Source organism: Pagrus major, chromosome 15, assembly GCF_040436345.1.
Source record: "Pagrus major chromosome 15, Pma_NU_1.0".
NCBI lineage: Eukaryota > Metazoa > Chordata > Actinopteri > Spariformes > Sparidae > Pagrus > Pagrus major.
This window is the reverse complement of record NC_133229.1, coordinates 26252664-26265376: the sequence shown is the minus strand read 5'-3', so window position 1 is coordinate 26265376 and position 12713 is coordinate 26252664. Positions and strand designations below refer to the sequence as shown.

Below are 12713 nucleotides of genomic sequence, written 5' to 3'. Positions count from 1 at the left end.
TATGTTTCTTTTTTTTTTTCTTCCCCCTTGTGCGCTGATGTTGAATTTGTTTGGATTGAGTCTTGAGTAGGCAGGCTGAGAGATTTCCCCTTCAACCTGAGGGGCTGGGTTCGAGCCGCCCTCGCGCTTCTGAAATGTCCTTGAGCAAACCACTAAAACCCGTACAGGCTCCAGGGATGCTGTTGGCAAACTGATCTGACCTCCGACCTCATCGGAAGTAGGGAAACTGTGGGAGAAGTTTTAAACTTCAGTTAAAGCTTAACTGCATCGTCATTCATGGTATATTCACGGAAAATATGAGCTGCTGACTTGGAAGTCATTCTTGACAGCTTCCTTATAACACAACTTTCCTTGTTTCTCCCACTTGTCACTATTTTTGGTCAGTGCTTTTTCCAAAAAGGTCCAGTTTTTGTCTCTCCAAAATAATACCAATTGAAGGGATTGATTATTTTGACACTAATACCCTTTTTACACCAAATTTAGCACATATACGTAGGTTTTTTGACTCCTTTCCCATTGCCAGGAAACAAGTTTGCCTTTCTTTGTATATTCTCTTCTTGTATGTCATATTCATCATGAATGTGACAGAAAAACAGGGAACAGTTGAAAGCAGCAGATCAGACTACATCCAGAAGTTTTACAGAAGTCTTGTTTTTTTTCTGGAGCCGATGATGGAAGTTGCTAATCAGTGACACATCCTGCTTATTGCTCATCTTTGGTGAGAGCTGCACATCCGCAGTAGCAGCTAGTAATGCTTGGATAGTATCGGTAACTTCATAACCCAAAGACATTTCTGTAGCAGAGAATGAATGAACGATGTACACTGCAAGGAGGTGGGGCAGCTATAGGGTGTGTCTTCAGAGGTGAAGATAAGTTAGAGAGATAGCTGGATATATGCTACACTTGAGCCTGCAGGTATGTGTCCAGTAATGAGCGAAAAGCTGGGTCCTGTGACGAAAAGATGTGGCCTGCAGACATGGATTCTCAAGCAGCTTGCCGTAGGCGTGACTAACCCAGCCCCATGGAGCTTAGACCTGGGACAGATGTTAACGTGTTGGAGAATGGAATGAGAAAAATGTACATCTCTTCCCAGAGCAAAGGGTGGGTGGGCTCAGTGCACAGTCGGTAATATGCTTTGTGTTGCAATCAGAACACAGCTCTTTTATGTTATTCAATGGAGGATATATGTATGTAATAAAGCCATATGTTGTTGTATAAATGAGCTCTTCTCTGTTGTATATCTATAGTTTGTTATAACAGTGACATACAATGTAAATTTGGATGTAAATTTGTTTTGATTTTGTTCAAAAACTACTTTGCTGTGGATTATTTTGTTTACAAAGTCTGTCGTCATGTCATGTCAGCATCTGAAATGTCTGCCTTACGGCATGAAATACTATGCAAATGACTACCGAAGCAAGGAGTCACATCCTTTGTGAGGCTGAGAGTGTTGCGTCAGGGTCTCTGCTTGTCTTCAAGTGAATATTTTTTGTGTCTGTGTGCACGCCTCGCTCAAAGTGTGCGAGAAAGCGTTGGCGCACGGTTTCTGCCTTCCTTAGACTTCATCAGTACGGTATGTTATTGTTGCAGTGGAAACTTTCCATCTATGCAGACTGGAAACAGTCCCCGGAGCTCAAATGGGTCTCAAATCCTGAAGCCTTCAGAAGTGATTTTTGAAAACCCACGTCCCTTTCATATCTGCAATCAGTAACAGGAAGAGCGGCTGAACACTTGATTTGTGTCACTGTTGTTATGTATGTGTGCCTGTACATAAAGATGTGGGTGTTTTTGAATGTACATTGTGTGAAATGGGAAAGCATTTTGAACGCTTGGCTGACACTTGAAACAATCTGAAGGTAAGAAAGGTCAAGGGTCTGTTTAGCTGCGTCTTCATGTGTGATTCCCACGCCTCAGGGCTGGGCTTTACTCGATATGAACGAGTGCGTGCAACATTCTGTCCATCCACGGTTGAAATTAAACGTGTTTGTAGTTGTTATCAACCACACTTAAAGGTGCAGTTAAAGTTGGCCTTTGTAGTGAGATGGGAAATGTAATGTTTAAATTTGGGAATAAGGGCGATTTTAAATCATCTCTCCTGAAGGACGTGCATAGTGTCGCACTTGGCTTTTCACATGAACGTGACTGAAATGGCTTAAAAGAGAACTAGAGAGAAAAGTTGAAGAAGTTTGACTACATCAGAAAACAACTGTCTCAATACAACACAACCACAGTTGAGAGTTACAGATTCATGAGAGTCCAGAGACTGTGTACTACTTTGTATCATCCGTATGTGTGAACGCAGCGGTAGATCTGATCAGTCACCTGACTCCTCTTATCATGCGGATGTGGGGTGATGACATGAGCATCTTCATCCAGCCAGAATAAATGTTTTGGTGCTTGAATCTTCTCTGATGGTAACAATAACATTGATTACATGGTGAAAAGCTCAATAGGCTCGCTTTTATATAGTGCTTTTCCAGTCTACTGACCACTCAAAGCGCTTTACAACACTTGTCACATTCACCCATTCACACACACACATTCATAATCTGATGGCAGAGGCTGCAATTCAAGGTGCCAACATCAGGAGCAATTTGGGGTTCAGTACCTTGGCCAGGGATACTTCTACATGCAGCTTGGGGATCTAGAGATCAAACCACTGACCTTCCGCTTAGTGGACCACCTGTTCTACCTGTTGAACAACAGCGGCCCACATCTTACAGCAGTTTAGCTTAGTTGCTAATGCAGAACATTACAAAACAAAGCACAGACCTGCCAGATCACCTGATGCAATCCTCCCAAAGCACACTATACTGTACATGCGTCTTGAATGTTAGTGCGCTGAGATACGTTGCAGACTGTTGCCTTCATCAGTGGCTGTTCAGCCAAATGAAGTGGTGACTGTCTGCCTGTGAGCAAATCAATGATTTTACTACTTTAGAGAGCTTTCACCTTCTTTTTCCCCCCTCTATATTTTTCTCTTCTTCAAGCTAAAGATATCTTTTTTGGGGGCCATTAGCTTAAAAAATATTGAGGAAAGTGGTGGCAGAGAAGGAGCCTAGGATTAGGGGTGTTTCCTGGTGTATTTTGTGTTTGTAAAGTAATTTTTTGGTCTCAATCCGTTGCTCTAATTGCTGTAGTCGACTCCAATGTGGAGCAGAGGGGAGTTAGCATTCCACTCACACACCCATTTCAGACTCCAGAATCAATTCAGACTACCCATTAAAACATTAATGACTTCAGTGTTTGTGTTTGCCAATGAAATGAAGCACCACTCACACAGTGTTGCAGCGCTGCCCTTTTTGAAACTTGATACTTAACATCTTTGATGAAAAAACGAACAGCATTTTCTGTTGCTTTTCATCTGTAACAGGTAATTATGTTACTAGACTATCTTTCAGGTCAGGATTGGAAATCTAACCTCCTTGGCACACACAATAGGTACAAAATTGTAAACGTGTAGTTTAACCTTCTATAGAAATTGATTATAATTGTAGTGTTATTTGTAGTGTTATGTTCATTCACACACGTAGGTGCTCTACAGTGTTATCCTGCTCATTTTGTATAGTCAGTCTGTTTCCTTATCAACATAAACGAGTGGATTTGTCTAAAAGAAACAACAAACCAAACAAAGGCCAAATATCCGGTTAGCATTATTTTTTCCACTCATAACTGCTGCCCAAGCTCAGAGACACGTATATCATTTTCATTAAAGCTTCTACAAATATTAAACATACATACTGGTGTGATGGAGCAGTGCCTGCTTTAATTGTTTAGTATCTCACGCTGCTGCTGCTAAGCACTTGGCCAGAGTGGACAATTTATTGTTCCCCTCATACCCTCTTTCGTCTTTTATAACAGTGTCCAAGCACCGTATCTGTCTCTTTGCATATTTAACCCATGTGTTATTTGATTTGATAAGACTTCCTGTGCATTGTTGTGTGGAAAACTCTGTGGGTTGTGTGCGTGGTTGCACATAGGCAAGACAAAGATGCACAGAAACAGCACAAAAGCTCTTGTCTGTCTTGTCGGTTATTACTCTCTGATAACATAGAAATATGTAAACATATTGTGTCAGGCATCCAATTCTGTATTTTCAATCAGAGGTTTTCATTAGTTCTTGAATGCACCACACAAAGCAACTTGAAGCATGACTCCATGTATCTTGCTCAGTTTCTTAATGTGGACGAATGCATCATACAGTATCTGTGTGACACCTTATCTGCTCTCTGCTGGTTTCTGTTTTGTGTTAACTTGTGTGTTAAATCATTTTGATGTACTTGTACAAGACTGTGTTGTTGATGGACTGATGGCTGACTACTGAGCCCTCTACCATCGTAACATTTGGATTTACTATTTCCCTGTCATCGTATGCCAGTCTGGTAGATATTGCCCAACCCTAGTGCTTTGCGATAATATGTTCATATTGTCTAGAATAGAAGCTTGTGATCACACAGTCGTTGGTTTTGTCTTTCCAAGTATCAAGAGGGTTTAACCCCAAGAGTGAAAGGCAACTCAGTCTGAACTAAAGCATGAATGTTACCTTCACTCTGTTAGTAACCCCCTGAGGCTGGTGCAAGAATGTCTTTTTAGTCAACTTGTCTGGTGAAATAGTTTGAAAACATCGTCAAAAGCCAAGAGTGACATGTTGACACGTGTAGCAAGGATTTGAGAGTTATACACACTGGAAACAACACAGAGACGCTATTGATTACATGGTAAGCCTATCTGGTTACATACAAGCGTGGCTAATCAAGACTTCTTGCCTCGCTGCCGCATGACAAGACAGGGAAGGTTCAAGAGTTGCGAGTCTTCATATCAGTCAAGGACTGTGCAGAAACCCTGGAGGCTCACTAACAGACACATACACACCGTCAGTCATTTCATAGGTATTAAGAAACTCTGAACACAAACACTCTCACTCAAGTGGATTTACATGTCTCTTTCGAGGTGTTTGGTGGTCCCGCTGGGGATGCCCGTGGCGCAGGAATTGATTTATTTTTCAGCATTTAATCTATGAATCGTCATAGCAGCACTGCAACACGTGATATATGTGTCGTACATGTTTCGGCCCAAGTTATTCGTTATTCATGCAAACTCACCATGCTTTCATTCTTTCAATTTTCCACTTGAATTGAAATTGGCTTTGCTGGTTAGATTTCCAAATACAAATGTCTAACTCCTGAAAAGGAGATGATTTCTCAGCTGTGCAGTTGTTATATACTTAAAATGAGGGAGTGACCAATAGGTTTATTTCAGGGCCTCACCAATACCGATTATTAGTAATCAAGGTGACCAGTAACCAACAATAGAAATGTTACTTAAGGACAACTTTGCCGTTTTTTTCGGCACTGATTAAAAAAGACCAGTAATTTACTTATTAGATTTACATTGCACAATTTGTTCATTGCACAATTGCAGTGAGGAACACACCTTTTAACAAATCGGTAAACTGAGTTTCGATGAAAGATAAACTCTTTCGGTTGATTCCCACAACTGTCAGAAGGTGTGAATTTACTAGCATTATTCCATCAACATGTCCTTGAGCAACACACCAAATCTCTACCGGCTTACTCATTGTATTGTCACACAATCAAAGCGTTACTAAATACTAAAAGGGAAAACTGTGTAAATTAGTGTCAGTTATGCAAAACCACAGTGCAGGCATCAGGCTGTCGGTTGAGTAATGGCTCACTGTTTCACTGGAAGTGACCAGCGTGTGTCAGGCTGTGACATGTAGTCTTCTGTTGAACATGTGTGCGTTATGGCAAGCGTCCATCATGTCTCTGCCAAAGAAACATCTTCCTGCCAACTTTTCTGACGTGGCTCTCTATTCTATTCAAATTTGAAGGCCTTGATACATTCCTGCGTATAAAGTATGGCAGCAGGAGATGATTTCACTGCCAGGTAGCACAGTGCAGTTGTATGTGTTGTGCAGAAACTCCTGAAACCACACAATTTGTTGTTAATGGCTATAAGGTTTTAAAGAAACTAACACTCTTTCTCTGAGTTTAATAATTTCATTGTTCACAGAGGGTCTTGGTGTAGTTTGGTATTGAGGCTTCAGTCTTTGATTTACCTTGAAGTGTTTGGTTGTGTGTCTTTGTCCGAATGTTATTGTAAATATGTACTGATGCCAGAAAAATGCCAAAACAGCGAACAAACACAAACAAGTGTTTTCATAGTTGCTAGTTGAGTTGTTCTAATTTGTGTTCTCGCTTATCACTTCCTTAATTATAGCATTTGCCGATGATTTAACTCTGCCGATTGTTTTGCCTTCTCAGTTCAGCTTGCAGCTCTTTTTCTCCCCCCCCCCCTCCTGTAATTCAGCAATTGTTTTCTTGCACCAAACCCACTGCTGTCATCTGGGGCAGCTCTCACACTATCATTAATGCCTCCCCTCACATCTTTTTCTCTTTTCCTGCTTCCGATAATGTCACTTTAACTACTTTGCAGTGGAATCCACCCAAGTATAGTTGGTCTGTGCTGCAATTATGGACACAAATAGACATTTACACACCCACTTCCACACACACCAAGAGACACGAAACATTGCAGGGTGGCGAGGCAGTCAATGGAGTGTTAAAAGTGATGAAAACTCTGCTGGTGTGTCTATGTCTGCTGCTGTCAGGCGAAGAAACACATGGCCCTGGAGACTACTCATCATTTATCAGCCTGCAGAGCAGTGCTGCATCTGCAGGCTGATAAATTCATACTGCCTGAAAATCTAGTTGGTGCAGGTGGAATTTAGGATGTAAAAAACTTGCAGCAGATTTTGGCCAAAAATGTAATGTCCTCGCCCTGTAGTAAAAAACTGCTTTTCCCTTACTCTCCTATTCTGTAAAGCAGAGATGTGATCTCTGCGGGGCAGTAAACTCCCTGTCCTTACTGTAGTAAAAAAAAGTTAGCCTGTGGTTGGACATGGTGGTGGTAATTTATCATAACCCCTTGGGTAGAACTGTAATTTACCACTTCTGCAGTTACTGCAATGTGTGTGGGCTAATGACACTTCCTTCGCTACATGCTCCCAGCCACAAGCAGCAAACTATGTTCGATGATAAAATGAGAGAAGACAAAAACAGGAAAAGAAATTATAACAAAATGAAGAAAGCAGTTTTATTTGCCAGCAGCCACAAGCAACATTCGCAACTTTCCAAACTTCTCTTCTGTTATGACATTTTCCTCCCATTAAATTCGTTTGTAATGGAAAATAACTTCGATAAGCAAGTAATATCACTGCTGAAGCTACGGCCGCCTGACTGCTCATGTAACATTGCCTTAAGAAACAGACGTTGCTGTCCTCGCCAGGGCTCCTTGTTTCGCTGCTGTTGGTGCTCTTGTAGCACATGATGACTGTGATTCTGACTGTGTCGATCTCTCCTTGGGGCTGTTAGCAAGCTGGTATAGGAAGGAGAGATTTTATTATCTCAGTTAGCCCACTGAAAGGCGGCCTCCTTTAATTCCCTTCTTTATTTTAGAGCTGCTCCTTAACACTTGATTTTAATGATTTCGTCTGTGCCTGATCTCTTACTAAAGCTTCTATTGTGCCATCCTTTATGATGACAGTGTTTTCATCACTGTCTTGGTGTTGAAGGATGTCAGCCATTAGTGTTGTTTTTGCCTTGCTAATATAGAAGCCGAAGTTTGCACAAGAGTCTCACTTGTGTTTATCTGCCTTGTGTCTTTCTCATGAGAGTTACACCGTGGAAATACTCCATTAGTTTGCATAGAAAATGCGTTGCTTTGAGCTCTCCCCCACAGAGGCTTTTTCAGACGTACAGTTTATGTGGCTCCCTCGCCACTGCAGAAATCTAATGATAAGGGAGGAATGAAAGCTGTTGGAGATGAGCCAGTCGACTGAAGCAAGAAGACGAAAAGATGCATACTACTGCCAATGTGTACACTTCTCTTGTAGCCTCTAACACATGGACTTCATAGCTGATGTCTGTCAGTACTTTTTGACACTATGTATAGACAATGCTCATTAGTTTTATTGGATATAATTTCAGATTTTGGTCTCGAGGTCTCAGCACAGACTTATATACAATTTATTTTCCAGCAGCTCTCAAAATCTTTCTGTGGAGAGTTTTACCCTTCACCCATAGGCCAGTCCTGTCAGCAAAGAAACGTTTCATTTTCTTCTCCTGACAGCCGTCACCACCTAGAGTCCTTGTTTTTGACAGCTCCCTCTTCTCTGCTCCCTATATGCCTTCTCAGAGCTAAGATTTAGATAACTTTAATCTGACCTCCATCCCTCGAGGCAGGCGGAGCTTCGGAGCTTCTGAGCTTCTGAGCTTCTGAGCTTCTGAGCTTCTGATCCTCACTTTCATCCGTCCAACCAACCTGCTTTATTGTTTGTAACTTGCTGTTACAGAGCCTCTCTTCTCAGTCATGGCAGATCCATAACCACACTTGACCTCCAGTCGGTCTATCTCTGCTTTGAAGCTCGAGCGTGTCTACATGCAGTTTTCCTTTCAAGCAAAATTTGTACATTTCTCAAAAATAACACGAAGCTGACTTGAAACAAACTCGGCTGCGTACTGAATTTAAATTGCAGCTGCTTCAAAAAGAGTCTTCAGGCCCTCATTTGGAGTAATAAAGTCTGGAAATGTCTGGAAAAATATTGTGCAGTCCCGGTTCACACTCCACCAGATACCTTCTTTATTTATAGGTCATATGTAACATTAGATACTGTATGGATGCTAACAATAGTAAACAAACCTAAATCCAGTACGGCAATGGGGTGAGTGACGTGTCAATCATTAATGAAAATCTGGCCACTGAGCATATAGAAGAACTGTGGGGGTCAAACCTGGGAAAATAATGAAAGTGACACAAGTTTATTCAGAAGTCAGAAGAAACTGATCTAATAAAGATGTTTGTGTCATTCTTGATGACCCTTTGAAATGATTGATATTCAGATATTTAAAACTTGGTAATGGATGTTTACTGTCAGACAATCGAAGTCATGACAATCGAATAATATCATTCATGCACAAATGGTCACACACTTCATGCACAGTTTTTGTTTAATCTTGAAAGTTAAATTTTATTTAACATTTTACAGTTACAGAAACATGCCCCGTGACACATTTGGTCACAGGTACAACAGTTACAAACTTACAGTACACACTAGGGCTTACACGAATGCTAATCTGATGGCCAAATCTGTATTTATTTGTTCTCTGGTCCTGTGAGCATCGCAAGCTTAGCCCTCCCTATGCGAGAGCAAGGGTTCAACCATCGATTCCTGTCAGCTTGAGTTTTGAGGCTTTGGACGCAGGAACCGAAATGACAGCGGCTGATGTCTCCCTTCTTGCCCTGACCGCTTGTTTGAGGGAAGTATTGCGTGTGTCGCTGAATGTCGTGTGTGCCAACCCTCCCACTGTTGAATCGTTGACTAGTTGCAGGACAATCTCACTGACAGCCCGAGTACACGCACACACACACACACATATATATACACACACACACAGACAAACAAGCACAATCAAGTAAGCTGATTAGTGAGAACTGTAACTTACACACCAGACACTTGAGTCTGGCTTCAGTGCTTTCAGCGTTAACTCTGTGTCATTGACCCAGCTCTCGGTTGCCTCATACACAGAGACTGACTGTCAGTGTAGACTAGAACAACTAAGTGACACACACACCTCAATACAACTTCACATAGCTTCTGGTGTCTTAAAGGTCGTATTAATAGTTTTTATCCTTCTCAAAGAACAGCTTCAGTGCTGGTGATTGCAAGGGTTTCCAAAGGTGAAGTGTCTATTGGCAGACAATAAGTTTCAATATGACAGAAACAAAAAGCCAGACAACAGAAACTTCTCAAACCACTTACAAAGCATAATCCACTTCTTCTTTATGATTGTTATACAATGTTTAAACAAAATATGACTGAAGACACAGCTTCCACCACAGTTTCGGAGCTTAAATGAGAGCGATAATTTGACAACGAATGAGCCATGTTAAAAGTAATGAAACAGAGACAAAACAATAGAAGAGACGGGTAAAAGAAACGGGTAAAAGAAATAAAATCAGTGGCTGAAAATGAGAACTACTTGGTGTGCATTGAGGACATTCAATGCTTATCACTCCCTGTGATCACTGCATTACACAAGCTTGATGCAGATTATAAGTCATACTTTGCCTTTTTCTTGTCAGGCCCAGTATGTGTGGGTTTGCGTGGTGTGTGTTCAGTTTATCAGGCAGTCTGGGAAGTGACAGTCGCACAGATTGTGTTTGCACTGCTACATATGTCCTGATAGCAAAGGCCACAGTCTGACTGATGGCACAGCAAAGTGAGAGCAGCCCCCCTCTTTCTGCTCATTTCTTTCCCTTTTCCCTTTGTCATTTGTCTCGTCCCACTCTCAGCCATTCTCGTGATGCTGAATCAGAAATTGCCAAGTAGGTCAGGTATAAAAAATACATTTATAGCTAAGCTATTTATAATAGGCCTGTTACATCTGTGAGTAAACAGTATTTTGAAAGCATTTTAGCTGTCACTGTTATTTCTTTCATTTTTACTGTCTTTGCTAAAAAGTGGCAATGGCTTTGGTCTTTTAGTACTGCGGATCCCAGAGATCCCTTATCAAAGTGTGAGATTTGCTAGTGATGATTAAATTCCTGTCACTCTTTTTTTCAATTCAATTCCGGTCAGTATTTCTCCGTTTTAAGATCTTTTTAGATGTTTTTTATTGTAGTTGTTGTACTTTAAACAACGCTATAACACAACTGGTCTAGAAAGGATTTTCTTTACAAGAAAGAAAAGCAGCCAATGTAGTGAAGTTCACTTGACCCCCATTAATCTTAGACCCTCTGTCCAAGCAAGAAAGAGACAACATCTCTCACAGTACTTAATGGGGGAACCTCGGGCTGTGCAAGCCAAAAAGAGATCCCCAGACAGGACAGTATCTAAATGGACCCATTCACACCCACATTCATACACTGATGCAAGATGCCAACTGCTCATCAGGAGCAATTTGGGAGTTCAGTATCGTCGGTATCCGAACCAGCGACCTTCCGTATACTAGATGAGCTGCTCGACCTCCTGAGCTACAGCCGCCAGTCAGGAGGGATTGTGTCCTGCTGTTTAATCCAAGCATTAGCCATTGTTGATGCTGGAAACATAAAACTTGCATGACAAAATACAAAAAGCAAACCAGGCCTTGTTGTACACAAATATGTACAAATACCTTATAAATATAAACAGTCATGGGAAAGTAATTATAAGCAGCATTTGAGTGTATGGATAATGCATGTTTAATAGTCACATCACAGGAAGTACAATTTAAACTAAGGCAGTCTTGGCTATTTGTTTAATATGTGCTACGACATAGTAAAAGCATTTACAGCAACCTAAAAACAAGGCATGTGTAATGATCCACTGAAGTTGGACACGATTCCAGCCAAGGTGAATAAATCCCTCATTTTCATCTGGAAGGAGCCAGGAGAGTAATCGATTGACATTCAAGTGAATCCCAATGGGTTTGTCACCTCTTGTGACCCAGATATCTACATTCGACATCTTGTTTGCTTGTCTCACACTGCAGTCTTCAGTCCTGTTACACAGTATATTACAAGATAATAACCTTTCATGCCTTGCATTGGTGCAGTCTGTGGTGAGAGTCTGAGACATTATACATGGGTGTGCCTGTGTGTATTGCAGCAGCGCGCCTGTTTTAGTATGCATTGCAGCGCTGTAGACTGATGTTTCATCTTTCACAACTGCTGTATTACAGTACAAATAATCCACAATATCCTCTCCCCTAATGTCTGATGGACAGGTAGACAGGAAGTCTGTCGGCGGCTTCCTCCTCTGAGTATTGTCAGCATTTCGTTGGGATGATACAGTATCCGCTCTCTGAAAGGCACACACATGCAGACTTTTTCACTTCCCTCTTACCCTGACTGTCATTCTTTTTTTGTCACACCATTGTGATCAACCTTTACAGCTCGTATCTTTCAGACAAACGCACATACCCCTCAATCAAAGAAAGTTAAACAGTGAGACCGACAATGAATTCTTAATAGTCAGATCACACAACCCAGAACCATTCAAAGTAAAGTAGCCCAGTAAAATAAAACCCAAAATCTTAATACTGACTCCTGCTACTTGAAACCTACTGCAGCCTAATTTTATGGGTGTATGTCCTCTCATCTTTTATCCAAGTGCTTAAACTCAGATGTATGTTACCATCCCCACACACTGTAGTTATTTTAGTTTTTTATATGTCATAAGCCTCTTTTGTTCTCAGTTATTCTTCACATTATGATCACAGACATGAAGCAATAAAAGGCCGCCTTTGCAGGGCAGCTGCTAGGTCGAATGTCATGTCGTCATTTTCCTTTTAGCTAATTCAGGGATAAAAATGGAAATCAATATTAAGTGGTCAGCTTTCCATTTTGGAATTTGGAAGTTGCGAAGGTTACCATTGTGTTTTTAAAAATAGCCTAAATTATCACAGTGCTTATCACTCGGCCATATTTTATCACTGCACCGCTAAACTAAACTCAGCCCTTCCCTGCTATGTGTTTGGGTTTATAACACTCTGTGTGTGTAGTTAGTTTGTGTGTTTGTGTTTTATTGTGTGTGGTCTGGGGGCCTTCAAATCAAATGTGAAGTGGTTCCTTCCTCCTGCCTACAGGAAAGATAGAGCAGCAGCAACATCCTGACGCACCCTTTACTTCCACCCATGCGGACAGATGGACAT

The 12713-nt window shown here is 41.3% G+C and overlaps 1 protein-coding gene across 3 annotated transcripts in view; it reads left to right on the top strand.

Annotated features, from left to right (window-relative positions):
* ehbp1 (EH domain binding protein 1) overlaps positions 1–12713 on the top strand; it is a 151343-nt gene that overhangs the window by 1285 nt on the left and 137345 nt on the right. The window lies entirely within an intron of this gene.